Source organism: Aethalodelphis obliquidens, unplaced genomic scaffold, assembly GCF_003676395.1.
Source record: "Aethalodelphis obliquidens isolate GAN/ISIS:26980383/991018 unplaced genomic scaffold, ASM367639v1 scaffold5, whole genome shotgun sequence".
NCBI lineage: Eukaryota > Metazoa > Chordata > Mammalia > Artiodactyla > Delphinidae > Aethalodelphis > Aethalodelphis obliquidens.
Window position 1 is genome coordinate 55001092 of NW_020837949.1, and position 21859 is coordinate 55022950.

Here is a 21859-nt window from a genome sequence, read left to right on the forward strand (position 1 = left end):
AGAGGAAGATGCAGCCCATGCTTGCTTCAGATCCAGGTCTCCCACCAAAGCCACTGGGCACATGCAGACTACATAGGGATGCTCCCAAATAAAGGACATGACCTCAAGGCTGGGGAAGGTAACTGTCTCACTTAATTTTATAGAGACAGAGAAAGTCAAGCAAAATTAGAAGACAGAGGAATATGCTTCAGATGAAAGAACAAGAAAAAATATCTGAGAAAAAAACCGAATGAAACAGAGATAAATAATCTATTTGATAAAAAATTCAAAGCAATAATAATAAAATGTTAACTGAACATGGGGAAAGAATAGTTGAACACGGGGTGGGATAGGGAGGGTGGAAGGGAGGGAGACGCAAGAGGGAAGAGATATGGGAACATATGTATATGTATAACTGATTCACTTTGTTATAAAGCAGAAACTAATACACCATTGTAAAGCAATTATACTCCAATAAAGATTAAAAAAAAGAATAGTTGAACACTGAGAATTTTAACAAAGAACTATAAAATATAAAGAGTAACCAGTCAGAACTGAAAAATACAATAATTGAGATGAAAAATACACTAGAGGGAATTAACAGCAGATTAGGTGATATAGAAGAACACATAAGCAATCTGGAAAGTAGAATAATGGAAATCACCCAATCAGAACAGCAAAAAGGAAAACAAATTTTTAAAAATGAGAATAGTTTAAGGGACCTCTGAGACAACATCAAGCATAACAACATACACATTATAGGAGTCCCAGAAGTAGAAAAGAGAGAGAAAAGGGTTGAAAATGTATTTGATGAAATTATGGCTGAGAACTTCCCAAACCTAACAAAGGACACAGATATACAGGTACAGGAATTATAGAGAGTCCCAAACAAGATGAACGCAAAGAGACCCCCACCAAGAAATATCATAATTAAAATGACAAAAGTTAAAGGTAAAGAGAGAATTCTAAAGGCAGCAAGAGAAAAACGAAGAGTCACATACAAGGGAACCCCAAAAGGCTATCAGCTGATTTTTCAGCAGAAATTGTGCAGGCAAGATGGGAGTGGCATGATATATTTAAAGGGCTGAAAGGAAAAGCCTATAACCTAGGATACACTACGCAGCAAGGTTATCATTCAGAATTGAAGGAGAGATAAAGAGCTTCTCAAACAAGCAAAAACTAAGAGTTCATCAATACTAAACTGACCTTACAAGAAGTGTTAAAGGGTCTTCTTTAAGTGAAAAAGAAAAGGCTACCACAAAAAATAAGAAATTATAGGAAGGAAATAATCCCACTGGTAAAGGCAAATATGTAGTAAAGGCTGTGGATAAAACACTTAAATAAGCTAGTATGAAAGCTAAAAGACAAAAATAATAAAATCAACTATAACTACAACAAAGAGTTAAGGGATAGACATAAAGTTGTAAAATATGACATCAAAAACAAAAAACATGGGGGGAGCAAGAAAAAAAGTAGCTTTTAGAATGCACTTGAACTTAAATGACTTGTTTAAAACAAGTACATATAGTTATAGGTCAACATATATGAACTCCATGGTAACCACAAATTCAAATAAAAAACCTGTATTAGATATACAAAAACTAGAGAGAAAAAAAACACAAACATATCACTAAGTAAAATCATCAAACTACAAGGGGAGAGACTATAAGAACAAGAAAAGAGCAGAGAAGAACTACAAAAACAACCAGCAAACAAATAACAAAATGGCAATAAGTACACACCTATCAATAATCACTTTAAATGTAGTTACATAGGGTGGCTGATTGGGTTAAAAAAACAAAACAAGACCCATCTATATGCTGCCTACAAGAGACTCATTTCAAAGCTACAGACACACACAGACTGAAAGTGATGGAAAAGAAAAAGATACTCAATGTAAACGGAAACAAGAAGAAAGCTGCGGTAGCAATACTCATATTAGACAAAGTAGACTTTTAAAACAAAATCTGTAATAAAAGGGACTTCCTTCATGGTGCAGTAGTTAAGAATCCGCCTGCCAATGCACGGGACACGGGTTCAAGCCCTGGTCCATGAAGATCCCACATGCCGCGGAGCAACTAAACCCGTGCGCCGCAACTACTGAGCCTGCGCTCTAGAGCCCACAAGCCACAACTACTGAGCCTGTGCACCACAACTACTGAAGCCCGTGCACCTAGAGCCTGTGCTCCGCAACAAGAGAAGCCACCACAATGAGAATCCTGTGCACTGCAACTAAGAGTAGCCCCCACTCACCACAACTAGAGAAAGCCCGTGCACAGCAATGAAGACCCAACTCAGCCAAAAATAAATAATAAATTTCTAAAAAAATCTATAATAAAAGACAAAGAAGGGCATTATATAATGATAAAGGGATCAATATGAGAACAGGATATGACATTTGTAAAAATATATGCACCTAATACAGGAGCACCAAAATGTATAAACAAATATTAACAGACATAAAGGGAGACATTGACAATAACACGATAATAGTAGGGGACTTTAATACCCCATTTACATCAATGGACAGATCATCCAAAGAGAAAAACACTAAGGAAACAGTAATCTTAAATGACACAGGGCCCAGTGAATTGGTCCTTTCAGCATTTAGAAATACCCAGTTTTATTTCCAGTAATATTTTCTGCCTAAAGTCTACTTTGATACTGTAGCCACAGCAGCTAGCTTTTGGTTAGTGTTTACATGGTGTACCTTTTCCGTCATTTTACTTTCAACCTATCTGTTACCTTTTATTTAGTGAATGACTCCTATAACTAAGCCATAGTTGGGTCTAGTTTGACATTTGCCTTTTCACTGGAGTGTTTTCTCCAGTTACATTAATATAATTACTGATCTATTAGGTTTAGGCTATCTTTTGATATTTTTCCCATCTGTTTTTTAGCCCTTTGTTCTGCCATTTCTTGGATTAAAGAAGTATGTTTTATTATTCCATATTTAGCTCCTCTATTGGTTTTACATATTATTCATTTGGTGGCTGCCCTAGAAATTGCAGTATCTCTTTTCCTTCCTCCATCATAGCTCATGACTGAGGCACGCCAAACCATTGCATAGTTCTATATCTCTGGTACACTTCAGCAGTAGTACTTATGTCTTCCAGAATATCATGTGGTGTTTTCAACAACATACAGCAATTAAATGTATGGCTTTTGAGACTGGTTCAAGATGGCGGAGTAGAAGGATGTGCGCTCACTCCCTCTTGCAAGAGCACCAGAATCACAACTAACTGCTGAACAATCATTGACAGGAAGACACTGGAGCTCACCAAAAAAGATACCCCACATCCAAAGACAAAGGAAAAGCCGCAATGCGATGGCAGAAGGGGCACAATCACAATTAAATTTAATCCCATAACTGCCAGGTGGGTGACTCACAAACTAGAGAACACTTATACCACAGAAGTCCACCCACTGGAGTGAAGGTTCTGAGCTCCACGTCAGGCAACCTGGGGGTCTGGCAATGGGAGGAAGAATTCCTACAGAATCAGACTTTGAAGGCTAGTGGGATTTGATTGCAGGACTTCAACAGGACTTTGGGAAACAGAGACTCCACTCTTGGAGGGCACACACAAACCAGTGTGCGCATCAGGACCCAGGGGAAGGAGCAGTGACCCCATAAGAGACTGAACCAGGCCTACCGGCTAGTGTTAGAGGCTCTCCTGCAGAGGCAGGGTGTGGCTGTGGTGCACCATGGGGAAAAGGACACAGGCAGCAGCAGTGCTGGGAAGTACTCCTTGGCGTGAGCCCTCCCAGAGTCCACCATTAGCCCCACCAAAGAGCCAGGTAGTCTCCAGTGCTGGGTCACCTCAGGCCTAACAACCAACAGGGAGGGAACCCAGCCTCACCCATCAGCAGACAAGCGGATTAAGGTTTTACTAAGCTCTGCCCACCAGAGCAATACCCAGCTCTACCCACCACCAGTCCCTCCCATCAGGAAACTTGCACAAGCCTCTTAGATAGCCTCATCCACCAGAGGGCAGAGAGCAGAAGCAAGAAAAATGACAATCCTGCAGCCTGTGGAACAGAAACCACATTCACAGATAGACAAGATGAAAAGGCACAGGGTTATGTACCAGATGAAGGAACAAGATAAAACCCCATAAAAACAACTAAATGAAGTGGAGATAGGAAACCTACCAGAAAAAGAATTCAGAATAATGATAGTAAAGATGATCCAGGACCTCGGAAAAAGAATGGAGGCAAAGATTGAGAAGATGCAAGAAATGTTTAACAAAGAACTAGAAGAATTAAAGAACAAACAAACAGAGATGAACAATACAATAACTGAAATTGAAAAATACACTAGAAGGAGTCAATAGCAGAATAACTGACGCAGAAGAACGGATAAGTGACCTGGAAGACAGAATGGTGGAATTCACAGCTGCGGAAAAGAATAAAGAAAAAAGAATGAAAAGAAATGAAGACAGCCTAAGAGAACTCTGGAACAACATTAAATGTAACAAAATTTGCATTATAGGGGTCCCAGAAGAAGAGAGAGAGAAACGACCTGAGAAAATATTTGAAGAGATTATAGTCGAAAACTTCCCTAACATAGGAAAGGAAATAGCCACCCAAGTCCAGGACACGCAGAGTTGCAGGCATGATAAACCCAAGGAGAAACACGCCAAGACACATAGTAATCAAACTGGCAAAAATTAAAGACAAAGAAAAATTATTGAAAGCAGCAAGGGAAAAATGACAACATACAAGGGAACTCCCACAAGATTAACAGCTGATTTCTCAGTGTAAACTCTACAAGCCAGAAGGGAATGGAATGATATACTTAAAGTGATGAAAGGGAAGAACCTACAACCAAGATTACTCTACCCAGCAAGGATCTCATTCACATTCGATGCAGAATGCAAAAGCTTTACAGACAAGCAAAAGCTAAGAGAATTCAGCACCACCAAACCAGCTCTACAACAAATGCTAAAGGAACTTCTCTACGCAGGAAACACAAGAGAAGGAAAAGACCTACAATAACAAAACCAAAACAATTAAGAAAATGGTCATAGGAACATACATATTGATAATTACCTTAAACGTGAATGAATTAAATGCTCCAACCAAAAGACACAAGCTTGCTGTATGGATACAAAAACAAGACCCATATATATGCTATCTACAAGAGACCCACTTCAGACCTAGGGACACATACAGACTGAAAGTGAGGGGATGGAAAAAGATATTCCATGCAAATGGAAATCTAAAGAAAGATGGAGTAGCCATACTCATATCAGATAAAATAGACTTTGAAATAAAGAATGTTACAAGAGACAAGGAACGACACTACACAATGATCAAGGGATCAATCCAAGAAGAAGATATAAGAATTATAAAGATATATGCACCCAACATAGAAGCACCTCAATACATAAGGCAACTGCTAACAGCTATAAAATAGGAAATCGACAGTAACACAATAATAGTGGGGGACTCTAACACCTCACTTACACCAATGGACAGATCATCCAAACAGAAAATTAAAAGGAAACACAAGCTTTAAATGACACAATAGACCAGATAGATTTAATTGATATTTATAGGATATTCCATCCAAAAACAGCAGATTACACTTTCTTCTGAAGTGCGCACAGAACACTCTCCAGGATAGATCACACCTTGGGTTACAAATCAAGCCTCAGTAAATTTAAGAAAATTGAAATCATATCAAGCATCTTTTTGGACCACAACACTATGAGATTAGAAAGCAATTACAGGGGGAAAAAACATAAAAAGCACAAACACATGGAAGCTAAACAATACGTTACTAAATAACCAGGAGATCACTGAAGAAATCAAAGAGGAAATCAAAAAATACCTAGAGACAAATGACAATGAAAACACGACGATCCAAAACCTATAGGATGCAGCAAAAGCAGTTCTAAGAGGGAAGTTTATAGCTATACAAGCCTACCTCAAGAAACAAGAAAAATCTCAAATAAACAATCTAACCTTACACCTAAAGGAACGAGAGAAAGAAGAACAAACAAAATGCAAAGTTAGCAGAAGGAAAGAAATAATAGGGATCAGAGCAGAAATAAATGAAACAGAAACAAAGAAAACAATAGCAAAAATCAATAAAACTAAAAGCTGGTTCTTTGAGAAGATAAACAAGATTGATAAACCATTACCCAGACTCATCAAGAAAAAGAGGGAGAGGACTCAAATCAATAAAATTAGAAATGAAAAAGGAGAAGTTACAACAGACACCGCAGAAATACAACGCATCCTAAGAGACTACTCCAAGCAACACTATGCTAATAAAATGGACAACCTAGAAGAAATGGACAAATTCTTAGAAAGGTATAACCTTCCAAGACTGAACCAGGAAGAAATAGAAAATATGAACAGACCAATCACAAGTAATGAAATTGAAACAGTGATTAAAAATCTTCCAACAAGGGCTTCCCTGGTGGCGCAGTGGTTGAGAGTCCACCTGCCGATGCAGGGGACACGGGTTCGTGCCCCGGTTTGGGAAGATCCCACATTCCGCGGAGTGACTGGGCCCGTGAACCATGGCTGCTGAGCCTGCGCGTCCAGAGCCTGTGTTCCGCAACGTGAGAGGCCACAACAGTGAGAGGCCCGTGTACCACAAAAAAAAAAAAATCTTCCAACAAACAAAAGTCCAGGACCAGATGGCTTCACAGGTGTATTCTATCAAATATTTAGATAAGAGCTAATACCCATCCTTCTCAAACTCGTCCAAAAAGTTGCAGAGGAAGGAACAATCCCAAACTCATTCTGTGAGGCCACCATCACCCTGATACCAAAACCAGACAGAGATACTACAAAAAAATAAAATTACAGCCTGATATTACTGATGAATATAGCTGCAAAAATCCTCAACAAAATACTAGCAAACAGAACCCAACAACAACATTAAAAGGATCATACACCATGATCAAGTGGGATTTATCCCAGGGATGCAAGGATTCTTCAATATATGTAAATCAATCAATGTGATACACCATATTAACAAATTGAAGAATAAACACCATATGATCGGGAGCTTCAAGATGGCGGAAGAGTAAGATGTGGGGATCACCTTCCTCCCAACAAATACATCAAAAATACATCTACATGTGGAACACCTCCTACAGAATACCTACCGAATGCTGGCAGAAGACCTCGGACCTCCCAGAAGGCAAGAAACTCCCCACGTACCTGGGTAGGTCAAAAGAAAAAAGGAAAAACAGAGACAAAAGAATAGGGATGGGACCTGCACCAGTGGGAGGGAGCTGTGAAGGAGGAAAGGTTTCCACACACTAGAAGCCCCTTCGCGGGCAGAGACTGCGGAGGGGCGGAGGGGGGAAGCTTCAGAGCCCTGGAGGAGAGCGCAGCAACAGGGGTGCGGAGGGCAAAGCGGAGAGATTCCCGCACAGAGGATTGGGGCCGACCAGCACTCACCAGCCCGAGAGGCTTGTCTGCTCACCCGCCGGGAAAGGTGGGGTTTCAGAGCTGAGGCTCCGGCTTTGGTCGGATCCCAGGGAGAGGACTGGGGTTGGCTGCGTGAACACAGCCTGAAGGGGCCAGTGTGCCACAGCTACCCGGGAAGGAGTCCGGGAAAAATTCTGGAGCTGCCAAAGAGTCAAGAGAGTTTTTCTTGCCTCTTTGTTTCCTGGTGCATGAGGAGAGGGGATTAAGACTGCTGCTTAAAGGAGCTCCAGAGACGGGCGCGAGCCACGGCTATCAGCGTGGACCCCAGAAACAGGCATGAGACACTAAGGCTACTGCTGCCGCCACCAAGAGGCCTGTGAGCAAGCACAGGTCACTATCCACACCTCTCACCCCGGGAGCCTGTGCAGCCCGCCACTGCCAGGGTCCTGTGATCCAGGGACAACTTCCCCGGAAGAGCATATGGCGCGCCTCAGGCTATTGCAGTCACGCTGGCCTCTGCCGCCGCAGGCTCGCCCCGCATCCATACCCCTCCCTCCCCCCAGCCTGAGTAAGCCAGAGCCCACGAAGTAGCTGCTCCTTTAACCCCGTCCTGTCTCAGCGAAGAACAGACGCCCTCAGGCGACCTACATGCAGAGGCGGGTCGAGATCCAAAGGTGAACCCCGGGAGCTGTGCAAACAAAGAAGAGAAAGGGAAATCTCTCCCAGCAGCCTCAAGAGCAGCGGATTAAATCTCCACAAATAACTTGATGTACCCTGCATCTGTGCAATAACTGAATAGACAACGAATCATCCCAAATCGAGAAGGTGGACTTTGGGTGCAACGATATATTTTTTTTTTCCTTTTTCTCTTTGTGTGTGTGTGTATGTGTATGCTTCTGTGTGTGATTCTGTCTGTAGAGCTTTGCTTTTACCATTTGTCCTAGGGTTCTGTCTGTACGCTTTTTTTGTTTTGTTTTGTTTTAGTATAGTTTTTAGCAGTTGTTATCATTGGTGGATTTGTTTATTGGTTTGGTTGCTCTCGTCTTTTTTTTTTAATTACTTAAATTTTTCTTAATAATTATTTTTCATTTCAATAACTTTATTTTATTTTACTTTATTTTATTTTATATTACCTTCTTCTTTCTTTCTTTTTTTTCTCCTTTTATTCTGAGCCGTGTGGATGACAGGCTCTTGGTGCTCCAGCCAGGCATCAAGGCTGTGCCTCTGAGGTGGGAGAGCCAAGATAAGGACACTGGTCCACAAGAGACCTCACAGCTCCACATAATATCAAACGGCAAAAGTCTCCCAGAGATCTCCATCTCAAAGCCAAGACCCAGCTCCACTCAACGACCAGCAAGCTAGAGTGCTGGACACCCTATGCCAAACAACTAGGAAGACAGGAACATAACCCCAACCATTAGCAGAGAGGCTGCCTAAAATCATAATAAGGCCACAGACACCCCAAAACTCACCACCAGACGTGCACCTGCCCACCAGAAAGACAAGATCCAGACTCATCCACCAGAACACAGGCACTATTCCCCTCCACCAGGAAGCCTACACAACCCACTGAACCAACCTTAGCCACTGCGGACAGACACCAAAAACAACGGGAACTACAAACCTGCAGCCTGCGAAAAGGAGACCCCAAACACAGTAAGTTAAGCAAAATGAGAAGACAGAGAAACACATAGCAGATGAAGGAGCAAGGTAAAAACCCACCACACCTAACAAGTGAAGGGGAGGGGATTCCCTGGTGGCACAGTGGTTGAGAGTCCACCTGCTGATGCAGGGGACACAGGTTCATGCCCCAGTCTGGGAAGATCCCATGTGCCACGGAGCGGCTGGGCCCGTGAGCCATGGCCGCTGAGCCTGCGTGTCCAGAGCCTGTGCTCCGCCATGGGAGAGGCCACAACAGTGAGAGGCCCGCGTATGGCAAATATATATATATATATATAAATAAATAAATATATGAGTTTTTTCTCTCTGAGTCTTGTTTTTTCAGACAAGTCAATTAACTGTAAATTCCTGTAAGTTTTTAAGAAAATTTTGCCTTCTTCATGAAAGATATTGTAGACATTTGCATTAACCAAGTGTTCTTGCTTACATTGTAGGTGTTGTGATATTTTCTGATACAAATACAATGTTTCCATCATGATTTACCACGAAAAAGAAACCATCTAATTCCTGAAGTAAAAGTGGTCCTAAGGAGTTTTTATCAGTAACTCCCTGTCCTGTAGAAGACACATCAGCTGTCTGAACATCATTTTCATAATTCTTGAATGATTATGAGCTAAATTCACACTTTTACCATGTCTTTAATAATGCACCAACCTTAGAATAGTTTAACTCCTTTCCTCCCTCCTGCCCTTGTGCTACTCTTGCCATATATTTTACTACTACATGTTATAAAACACAAGAGACATTTTAAATATTGTTACTTTAGTCAGTGTTCTTTATATTCACTTGTTCTGGTGATCTTCATTCCTTCCTATAATTTGTGCTTCCTCATGAATCATTTTTTCTTCTTGTGTTTCTTCTTATACAGATACAAATTACAAATTCTCTGAGTTTGTTTTTCTTTTTGGTAAGTCTTTGTTTCACTACCAGTCTCCAGTATAGGAAAAAAAAAAGGAAAATTACATTGATATTGTGAGTTTGGGTCAGACTGTGGACAATTGTGTATGCTAAGCTGAAGGGTAAGTACTTTATTGAATGGGTAACGAAGAGCCACTAAATTAAGCCATACAATGAGCTTTGTGGCAGTTTACTAGACCATTTAGAAGGAAGAGAAACTAGAAGTAGGGAAACCACTTAGAAGGCTGTTGAAAGCTATAGTTAGGACTCAGACTTTAGGGGGGTCACCACAGGAATAGAAAGAAGTGAGCAAATCAAAGAGATGTTGATAAGGAAGAATAGATACGATTTAAGAACTATTTGGATATGGACAAATGAGAGAAAAATGGCCAGTGAAAAATAGTTGCCAGACTTCAAAGCCAGTAACTAATTTAACTGTGCTACTATTAACACAAGTGGGAAGTTAAAAGGAAAACTCAGATTGGCAAGGGAGATGAAATATTGCATATCATGTTTCAGGAGCTTGGGAATTTAGGTGGAAATGCCCAGAAGACATCTGGAAGTTTCAGAGAAATAGAAGATAAAAATATAGGTCTGAGAGACATTTACTATAGATAGTAATTGAAAATGTGACTACAATGGGATATAAGAATGGAAGGGAATGAAAAACAGTGTCTAGAGAAGCTGTACCCCTCTCTTCTCATTCCACTGACCTCTCCACCCCGCAAATTCTTCTTCTACAGACTTTGCCCCAATGTGCTAGCTAATAATCCCTGACTGCCATGCCAGACAGGAACAGGCTTGGGAAGGGATAATTGCAAGAGCAACAGTGAAGTTTGTGACTTCAAGAAGAAAGTGGAGGAAGAAGATAAGGGATAGAAGGGCAAACCCATGTATTAGGAGAGGAAAGTGTATATTCTAAGTCCACAGGACCACCCAACTGAGGTGGTCATATGTAGGTTACAATATATATATGTAATGTAATACTCATAATTTGAGCTGAGAGATTGTCCATATATTTCAATTAATTTTGTCTAACAGAAGTTTAGTTAACACAAGTCTTACAAGTGAGAGTTGTTTTATTATTCATACTTTTTGAAATCTTATACAATCAATGTGCATTCCATTTTCAATTAGGAAAATCGACACTTTTTTGCTAACTTCCCTTCTAACTCTGAATCATCCTTTCAAAAATATTTTTTTTCAATATTAGATAGAATGCTCTGGTGTATGTCATTGTCTAAAACCAGGGTTACAGCAGGGAGTTCAGCAATGAGAATGACAGTCCTGCTTAACACAATCCAGGAACAGAATGATCAGGAAAGTGGATAAAACATTTCAGAGCTACAGAGAACCTGAGTGTTGTTGAGCAATAAAATAACATTTTAGCTAATTATCTTAAATTTTCTTATCTCCGAAGAACAGCTTCACGTATAGTGTTAACATCATAGCACAAGAAAGAATCTCTAGAGATCATCTACTTTTAAGCAATTGAACATCTCAATCATCTAAGACCAAAAGTTGTCTAAGCTCTTGAACATCTCCACAACCTCCCTTAAGAACCCATTCAAAAAACAAAAGAAAACAAAAAACAACCCAACCTATTCCAATGTTCTGAGGTTATTATAGTGATAAATTTAACATCATATATTTGATTGCAAAATAGGTTCTATAGGAGTAGGGAGAGGAGAGACACTTGAGGTTCAGTCTGAAGTCCCATTTAAGTCCCAATAGTTGTCTTGCTGAGAAGGCAAAATCACGTTCAAATAGTATCATGTACTCCTAAATTCTGAGAAAGCTCAATTTAGAAGCATAGTAGAAATTTCTTATTACAAGATTCCACCTGGACGACACCTGGAAGTGTCCAAGTTCTCAAAAAGAAGTAAAATATAAAATGAACAGTGCTTTGGGGTATTCAATTATTGCTAATTATCCAGTTATTGGAGACGTCATTTGTTTTTTACAACTAAACTGAAGTTATTCTCCTATGAATAGACCTACCTCCAAAGGGTAAATACACATCATCAAGTGAAATACACAAGTTGCATATCCATCCCTTTCTGATGTGAAACAAAATTATAAATAGTAAGGATGTACTTGACAACCAATTTCCATTCCCACGGAGTAAAGCCAAACAATGAATCCTTACCATGTGAGCAGACATCAGCCATTACTTGAAAACTTAAGAATCGAATTCGCAAAAACCTGCATCCAAAGTGGCAATGCATAATGGGTATATTTGCTCTTCCTTAGAAACTCAAAATTGAGCTCTGCAGCTGGCAAAGCATAGCAGTGATCCAGCATTAAAAAACAAAACCATATTTCAAAGTCATTCATAATTGAAGGCTGGAAATTTTACCTGTTTGTAAGGTGCTATTAACTGGCTATAACATAATAGTTGAATAAGAGCAAAACCATTTGACTATTACTCTTTCATTATTAATTAAGGATTAAGATTACTTATGACACATCATTTTGTGTTCTCCAAAGGTTCTGGTGAAATCATCATAGATTTTACGGAAGATATAAAATAGATGACTGGTCCCTGGAAAACTTTCTAACTTTAGTTTGTAAGTAGCATGTGGTTCTTTGGAGATTTGCTCTATAAAAACCTGAAAATCATGTGCATGCAAGCATTTGCTTTTTTATGGGCATTAATTAAATGTTTATCAATGCTAACAGTTAATCCTTTTCGTTCTTTCTTAATATTGTTATTGGCGGCTTCCGGGAAGATGGCGGAAGAGTAAGACGCAGAGATCACCTTCCTCCCCACAGATACACCAGAAATACATCTACACGTGGAAGAACTCCTACAGAACACCTACTGAACGCTGGCAGAAGACCTCAGACCTCCCAAAAGGCAAGAAACCCCCCCACGTACCTGGGTAGGGCAAAAGAAAAAAGAATAAACAGAGACAAAAGGATAGGGACGGGACCTGCACCTCTGGGAGGGAGCTGTGAAGGAGGAAAGGTTTCCACACACTAGGAAGCCCTTTCGCGGGCGGAGACTGCGTGTGGCGGAGGGAGAACCTTCGGAGCCACGGAGGAGAGCACAGCAACAGGGGTGCGGAGGGCAAAGCGGAGAGATTCCCGCACGAGGATCGGTGCCGAGGCACTCACCAGGCCGAGGCTTGTCTGCTCACCCGCCGGGGCAGGCAGGGCTGGGAGTTGAGGCTAGGGCTTCGGTCGGAATGCCGGGAGATGGCTGGGGTTGGCGGCGTGAACACAGCCTGCAGGGGGTTAGTGCGCCACGGCTACCCGGGAGGGAGTCCGGGGGAAAGTCTGGACCTGCCGAAGAGGCAAGAGACTTTTTCTTCCCTCTTTGTTTCCTGGTGCGCAAGGGGAGGGGATTAAGAAAGCTGCTTAAAGGAGCTCCAGAGACAGGCGCGAGCCGCGGCTAAAAGCACGGACCCCAGAGACGGGGCATGAGACGCTAAGGCTGCTGCTGCCGCCACCAAGAAGCCTACGTGCGAGCACAGGTCGCTATCCACACCCCCCTTCCGGGGAGCCTGTGCAGCCCGCCACTGCCAGGGTCCCGGGATCCAGGAACAACTCTCCCGGAAGAACACACGGTGCGCCTCAGGCTGGTGCGACATCACGCCGGCCTCTGCCGCCGCAGGCTCCCCATGCACTGCGTGCCCCTCCCTCCCCCGCGGCCTGAGTGAGCCAGAGCCCTCGAATCAGTGGCTCCTTTAACCCCGTCCTGTCTGAGCGAATAACAGACGCCCTCCGGCGACCTACACGCACAGGCGGGGCCAAATCCAAAGCTGAGCCCCTGGGAGCTGTGAGAACAAAGAGAAAGGGAAATCTCTCCCAGCAGCCTCAGAAGCAGCGGATTAAAGCTCCACAATCAACTTGATGTACCCTGCATCTGTGGAATACATGAATACACAACAAATCATCCCAAATTAAGGAGGTGGACTTTGAGAGGAAGCTTTATGATTTTTTCCTCTTTTCCTCTTTTTGTGAGTGTGTATGTGTATGCTTCTGTGTGAGATATTGTCTGTATAGCTTTGCTCCCACCATTTGTCCTAGGGTTCTATCCGTCCGTTTTTTTTTTTTTCTCTTAATTATTTTTTTAATAATTTTATTATATTTTATATTAGTTTATTTTATTTATCTTCTTTCTTTTCTTCCTTCCTTCCTTCTTTCCTTCCTTCCTCCCTCCCTCCCTGCCTTCTTTCTTTCTTTCTACTTCTATTAATTCTTTCTTTCTAGTTTTTCTCCCTTTTATTCTGAGCCATGTGGATGAAAGGCTCTTGGTGCTGCAGCCAGGAGTCACTGCTGTGCCTCAGAGGTGGGAGAGCCAACTTAAGGACACTGGTCCACAAGAGACCTCCCAGCTCCACATAATATCAAACGGTGAAAATCTCCCAGAGATCTCCATCTCAACACCAGCACCCAGCTTCACTCAATGACCAGCAAGCTACAGTGCTGGACTTCCTATGCCAAACAACTAGCAAGACAGGAACACAACCCCACCCATTAGCAGAGAGGCTACCTAAAATCATAATAAGGCCACAGACACCCCTAAACACACCACCAGACGTGCACCTGCCCACCAGAAAGACAAGATCCAGACTCATCCACCAGAACACAGGCACAAGTCCCCTCCACCACGAAGCCTACACAACCCACTGAACCAACCTTAGCCACTTGGGACAGACACCAAACACAATGGGAACTACGAACCTGCAGCCTGCAAAAAGGACACCTCAAACACAGTAAGTTAAGCAAAATGAGACGACAGAAAACACACAGCAGATGAAGGACCAAAATAAACACCCACCAGACGAAACAAATGAAGAGGAAATACGCAGTCTACCTGAAAAAGAACTCAGAATAATGATAGTAAAGATGATCCAAAATCTTGGAAATAGAATAGACAAAATGCAACAAACATTTAACAAGGACCTAGAAGAACTAAAGATGAAACAAACAACAATGAACAACACAATAAATGAAATGAAAAATACTCTACATGGGATCAATAGCAGAATGACTGAGGCAGAAGAACAGATAAGTGACCTGGAAGATAAAATAGTGGAAATAACTACTGCAGAGCAGAATAAAGAAAAAAGAATGAAAAGAACTGAGGACAGTCTCAGAGACCTCTGGGACAACATTAAACGCACCAACATTCGAATTATACGGGTTCCAGAAGAAGAAGAGAAAAAGAAAGGGACTGAGACAATATTTGAAGAGATTATAGTTGAAAACTTCCCTAATATGGGAAAGGAAATAGTTAATGAAGTCCAGGAAGCACAGAGAGTGCCATACAGGATAAATCCAAGGAGAAACACACAAAGACACATATTAATCAAACTGTCAAAAATTATATACAAAGAAAGCATATTAAAAGCAGCAAGGGAAAAACAACAAATAACACACAAGGGAATCCCCATAAGGTTAACAGCTGATCTTTCAGCACAAACTCTGCAAGCCAGAAGAGCCTGGCAGGACATATTTAAAGTGATGAAGGAGAAAACCTGTAACCAAGATTACTCTACCCAGCCAGGATCTCATTCAGATTTGATGGAGAAATTAAAACCTTTACAGACAAGCAAAAGCTGAGAGAGTTCACCACCACCAAACCAGCTTTACAACAACTGCTAAAGGCACTTCTCTAGGCAAGAAACACAAGAAGAGGAAAAGACCTACAATAATGAACCCAAAACAATTAAGAAAATGGGAATAGGAACGTACATATCGATAATTACCTTAAATGTAAATGGACTAAATGCTCCCACCAAAACACACAGATTGGCTGAATGGATACAAAAACAAGACCCATATATTTGCTGTCTACAAGAGACCCACTTCAGACCTAGAGACACATACAGACTGAAAGTAAGGGAATGGAAAAAGATATTTCATGCAAATGGAAACCAAATGAAAGCTGGAGTAGCGATTGTCATATCAGACAAAATAGACTTTAAAATAAAGACTATTAGAAGAGACAAAGAAGGACACTACATAATGATCAAGGGATTGATCCAAGAAGATATAACAATTGTAAATATTTATGCACCCAACATAGGAGCACCTCAATACATAAGGCAAATACTAACAGCCATAAAAGGGGATATCGACAGTAACACATTCATAGTAGGGGACTTTAACACCCCACTTTCAGCAATGGACAGATCATCCAAAATGAAAATAAATAAGGAAACACAAGCTTTAAATGGTACATTAAACAAGATAGCCTTAATTGATATTTATAGGACATTCCATGCAAAAACAACAGAATACACATTCTTCTCAAGTGCTCATGGAACATTCTCCAGGATAGATCCTATCTTGGGTCACAAATCAAGCCTTGGTAAATTTAAGAAAATTGAAATAGTATCAAGTATCTTTTCCGACCACAATGCTATGAGACTAGATATCAATTACAGGAAAAGATCTGTAAAAAATATAAACACATGGAGGCTAAATGATACACTATTTAATAACGAAGTGATCACTGAAGAATCGAAGAGGAAATTAAAAAATACCTAGAAACAAATGACAAAGGAGACACAACGACCCAAAATCTATGGGATGCAGCAAAAGCAGTTCTAAGAGGGAATTTTATAGCAATACAATCCCACCTTAAGAAACAGGAAACATCTCGAATAAACAACCTAACCTTGCACCTAAAGCAATTAGAGAAAGAAGAACAAAAAAACCCCAAAGTTAGCAGAAGGAAACAAATCATAAAAATCAGATCAGAAATAAATGGAAAAGAAATGAAGGAAACGATAGCAAAGATCAATAAAACCAAAAGCTGGTTCTTTGAGACGATAAACAAAATTGATAAACCATTAGCCAGACTCATCAAGAAAAAAGGGGAGAAGACTTAAATCAATAGAATTAGAAATGAAATAGGAGAAGTAACAACTGACACTGCAGAAATGCGAAAGATCATGAGAGATTACTACAAGCAACTCTATGCCAATAAAATGGACAACCTGGAAGAAATGGACAAATTCTTAGAAAGGCACAACCAGCCAAGACTGAATCAGGAAGAAATAGAAAATATGAACAGACCAATCACAAGCACTGAAATTGAAACAGTGATTAAAACTCTTCCAACAAACAAAAGCCCAGGACCAGTTGGCTTCACAGGCGAATTCTATAAAACATTTACAGAAGAGCTAACACCTATCCTTCTCAAACTCTTCCAAAATATAGCAGAGGGAGGAACACTCCCAAACTCATTCTATGAGGCCACCATCACCCTGATACCAAAACCAGACAAGGATGTCACAAAGAAAGAAAACTACAGGCCAATATCACTAATGAACACAGATGCAAAAATCCTCAACAAAATACGAGCAAACAGAATCCAACAGCACATTAAACGGATCATACATCATGATCAAGTGGGGTTTATTCCAGGAATGCAAGGATTCTTCAATATACACAAATCAATCAACGTGATACACCATATTAACAAATTGAAGGAGAAAAACCATATGATCATCTCAATAAATGCAGAGAAAGCTTTTGACAAATTTCAACACCCATTTATGATAAAAACCCTCCAGAAACTAGGCATAGAGGGAACTTTCCTCAACATAATATAGGCCATATATGACAAACCCACAGCCAACATCGTCCTCAATGGTGAAAAACTGAAAGCATTTCCACTAAGATCAGGAACAAGACAAGGTTGCCCACTCTCACCACTCTTATTCAACATAGTTTTGGAAGTTTTAGCCACAGCAATCAGAGAAGAAAAGGAAATAAAAGGAATCCAAATCAGAAAAGAAAAAGTAAAGCTGTCACTGTTTGCAGATGACAAGATACTATACATAGAGAATCCTAAAGATGCTACCAGAAAATTACTAGAGCTAATCAATGAATTTGGTAAAGTAGCAGAATACAAAATTAATGCACATAAATCTCTGGCATTCCTATACACTAATGATGAAACATCTGAAAGTGAAATCAAAACACTCTCATTTACCATTGCAACAAAAAGAATAAAATATCTAGGAATAAACCTACCTTAGGATACAAAAGACCTGTATGCAGAAAATTATAAGACACTGATGAAAGAAATTAAAGATGATACAAATAGATGGAGAGATATACCATGTTCTTGGATTGGAAGAATCAACATTGTGAAAATGACTCTACTACCCAAAGCGATCTACAGATTCAATGCAATCCCTATCAAACTACCACTGGCATTTTTTACAGAACTAGAACAAAAAATTTCACAATTTGCATGGAAACACAAAAGACCCCGAAGAGCCAAAGCAATCTTGAGAACGAAAAACGGAGCTGCAGGAATCAGGCTCCCTGACTTCAGACAATACTACAAAGCTACAGTAATCAAGATAGTATGGTACTGGCACAAAAACAGAAAGATAGATCAATGGAATAGGATAGAAAGCCCAGAGATAAACCCACACACATATGGTCACCTTATCTTTGATAAAGGAGGCAGGAATGTACAGTGGAGAAAGGACAGCCTCTTCAATAAGTGGTGCTGGGAAAACTGGACAGGTACATGTAAAAGTATGAGATTAGAACACTCCCTAACACCATACACAAAAATAAGCTCAAAATGGATTAAAGACCTAAATATAAGGCCAGAAACTATCAAACTCTTAGAGGAAAACATAGGCAGAACACTCTATGACATAAATCATAGCAAGATCCTTTCTGACCCACCTCCTAGAGTAATGGAAATAAAAACAAAAATAAACAAATGGAACCTAATGAAACTTCAAAGCTTTTGCACAGCAAAGGAAACCATAAACAAGACCAAAAGACAACCCTCAGAATGGGAGAAAATATTTGCAAATGAAGGAACTGACAAAGGATTAATCTCCAAAATTTACAAGCAGCTCATGCAGCTCAATAACAAAAAAACAAAGAACCCAATCCAAAAATGGGCAGAAGACCTAAACAGACATTTCTCCAAAGAAGATATACAGACTGCCAACAAACACATGAAAGAATGCTCAACATCATTAATCATTAGAGAAATGCAAATCAAACCTACAATGAGATATCATCTCACACCAGTCAGAATTGCCATCATCAAAAAATCTAGAAACAATAAATGCTGGACAGGGTGTGGAGAAAAGGGAGCACTCTTGCACTGCTGGTGGGAATATGAATTGGTTCAGCCACTATGGAGAACAGTATGGAGGTTCCTTAGAAAACTACAAACAGAACTAACATATGACCCAGCAATTCCACTACTGGGCATATACTCTGAGAAAACCAAAATTCAAAAAGAGTCATGTACCAAAATGTTCATTGCAGCTCTATTTACAATAGCCCGGAGATGGAAACAACCTAAGTGCCCATCATCAGCTGAATGGATAAAGAAGTTGTGGCACATATATACAATGGAATATTACTCAGCCATAAAAAGAAACGAAATTGAGCTATTTGTAATGAGGTGGATAGACCTAGAGTCTGTCATACAGAGTGAAGTAAGTCAGAAGGAAAAAGACAAATACCGTATGCTAACACATATATATGGAATTTAAGGGAAAAAAATGTCATGAAGAACCTAGGGGTAAGACAGGAATAAAGACACAGACCTACTGGAGAACAGACTTGAGGATATGGGGAGGGGGAAGGGTGAGCTGTGACAGGGCGAGAGAGAGTCATGGACATATACGTACTAACAAACGTAAGGTAGATAGCTAGTGGGAAGCAGCCGCATGGCACAGGGATATCGGCTCGGTGCTTTGTGACCACCTGGAGGGGTGGGATGGGGGGATGGGAGGGAGGGAGACGCAAGAGGGAAGAGATATGGGAACATATGTATATGTATAACTGATTCACTTTGTTCTAAAGCAGAAACTAACACACCATTGTAAAGCAATTATACCCCAATAAAGATGTTAAAAAAAAAAAAAAAGAGTCATGTACCAAAATGTTCATTGCAGCTCTATTTACAACAGCCCGGAGATGGGAACAACCTAAGTGTGCCTCATCGGATGAATGGATAAAGAAGATGTGGCACATATATACAATGGAATATTACTCAGCCATAAAAAGAAATGAAATTGAGCTATTTGTCATGAGGTGGATAGACCTAGAGTCTGTCATACAGAGTGAAGTAAGTCAGAAAGAGAAAGACAAATACCGTATGCTAACACATATATATGGAATTTAAGGAAAAAAATGTCATGAAGAACCTAGGGGTAAGACAGGAATAAAGACACAGACCTACTAGAGAATGGACTTGAGGATATAGGGAGAGGGAAGGGTAAGCTGTGACAAAGCGAGAGAGAGGCATGGACATATATACACTACCAAATATAAGGTAGATAGCTAGTGGGAAGCAGCCGCATAGCACAGGGAGATCAGCTCGGTGCTTTGTGACCGCCTGAAGGGGTGGGATAGGGAGGGTGGGAGGGAGGGAGACGCAAGAGGGAAGAGATATGGTAACATATGTATATGTATAACTGATTCACTTTGTTATAAAGCAGAAACTAACACACCATTGTAAAGCAATTATACTCCAATAAAGATGTTAAAAATAAAAATAATTTTAAAAAATTTAAAAAAACAAATTGACAAGAATTAAAGACAAAGAAAACTTGTTAAAAGCAACAATGGAAGAAAAAATATATATATTGCTATTGATTGCAGACTGGGAATGTCATGGGTTCCATAATGACTTACAGAGTATACATTGAGACATCAAATTAAAGCAGTTATAATTTCAATTACTTAGGTAACCATCTGGGAAATGTCAGAAATCTTCAGCTGTTATAAATGCGGTTTGGTTCCCACTTGTATTTTATAGCAAGCATCTAGATCCTTCACATTTTTTATATTACCAAGTCAGAGTATAGAGAGGTACTCTTCAAAGTGTCTCCACATATCATTTTCATTCTTACAGTGTTCAAAGGGCCAGTTCTAAGGCTTTCTCTCCAAACTGATGAGAGACTGGCTTATTTTCAATCCAAGAATGCACGATGATAGGAGTTACATGGAACTGCCTTATCTAACATTCCTAATATATACCACAAACTATTTAGCTAAGATTTGTTGACTTGTCCCCCTGACAAGTCAACACGATTCAAAGCCCAAGTCACCAAAACTGTACCAGGCCTTTGATTCAAAGCAGGACTCAACACTCCCAGGTGTAAGGTATGACCAGACCACTCTACCATATTTGATACATTCATAATTAACCTCATTTGTGGCTGCCAATCTGGAAGAGGCCAGCAGGAGCCTGTGAAGGATCTTAAGTGAACTCTTGGCCACACTCCCCATAAGTCTGCTCTTATTTAGATAGCTGTGGAGATGGACATATCACAAAATGTTCTCACGATATGAAAATATGCCAAAAGGAATAAGCAAATCCTAACTCCAGTTTAGAGCCAAAGGTAGGAATGTGGATATGATCCAGGGCAATGCAATGCTGAGCAGGCTGAGTAGAGAAACACTTAATGATTCATCTAACCAGCTGGCTTTCAGGAGGGCTCCAAATGCACTGGCCCCTGGAATATTTATTTTTGCCCCCGGCACTGCAGGCACTAAGACAAAAAGCATGGAGCAGGTAGTGGGCTAGTAAGACAGGAGGACAATTGTAGTGTTGTTTAGGCACAACCTTATTCTGTTCCCCAGAGGTTAGAGAAATTATTTCCTTTAACTACATAAACTCGTTTATTTAAATTATATCAGAGATAAGATATTGCATTCTTTTGGAGTCAAGTGCAGTTCCTTTCAACAAATCTTCATGTCAGAACTTTCTAAAGTTCTATACCAGGCCTTCAATGCTAAAATTGGGTAAAGGTCCTTTGTATGAAAATGCTTCTTAATAAATTACCTACTAATAAAAGTATTTGCCCTTTTTTTTTTTTGAGCAATTTATCACCAGTGGAAATACCAAGGAATGACTTGAGAGCTACCCCACCATAATATTCAATAGCCCATT

The 21859-nt window shown here is 40.3% G+C and overlaps 1 protein-coding gene across 1 annotated transcript in view; it reads right to left on the minus strand.

The window, feature by feature from the left end:
* Window positions 1–21859, minus strand: part of MTERF1 (mitochondrial transcription termination factor 1) — a 508137-nt gene that overhangs the window by 396523 nt on the left and 89755 nt on the right. The window lies entirely within an intron of this gene.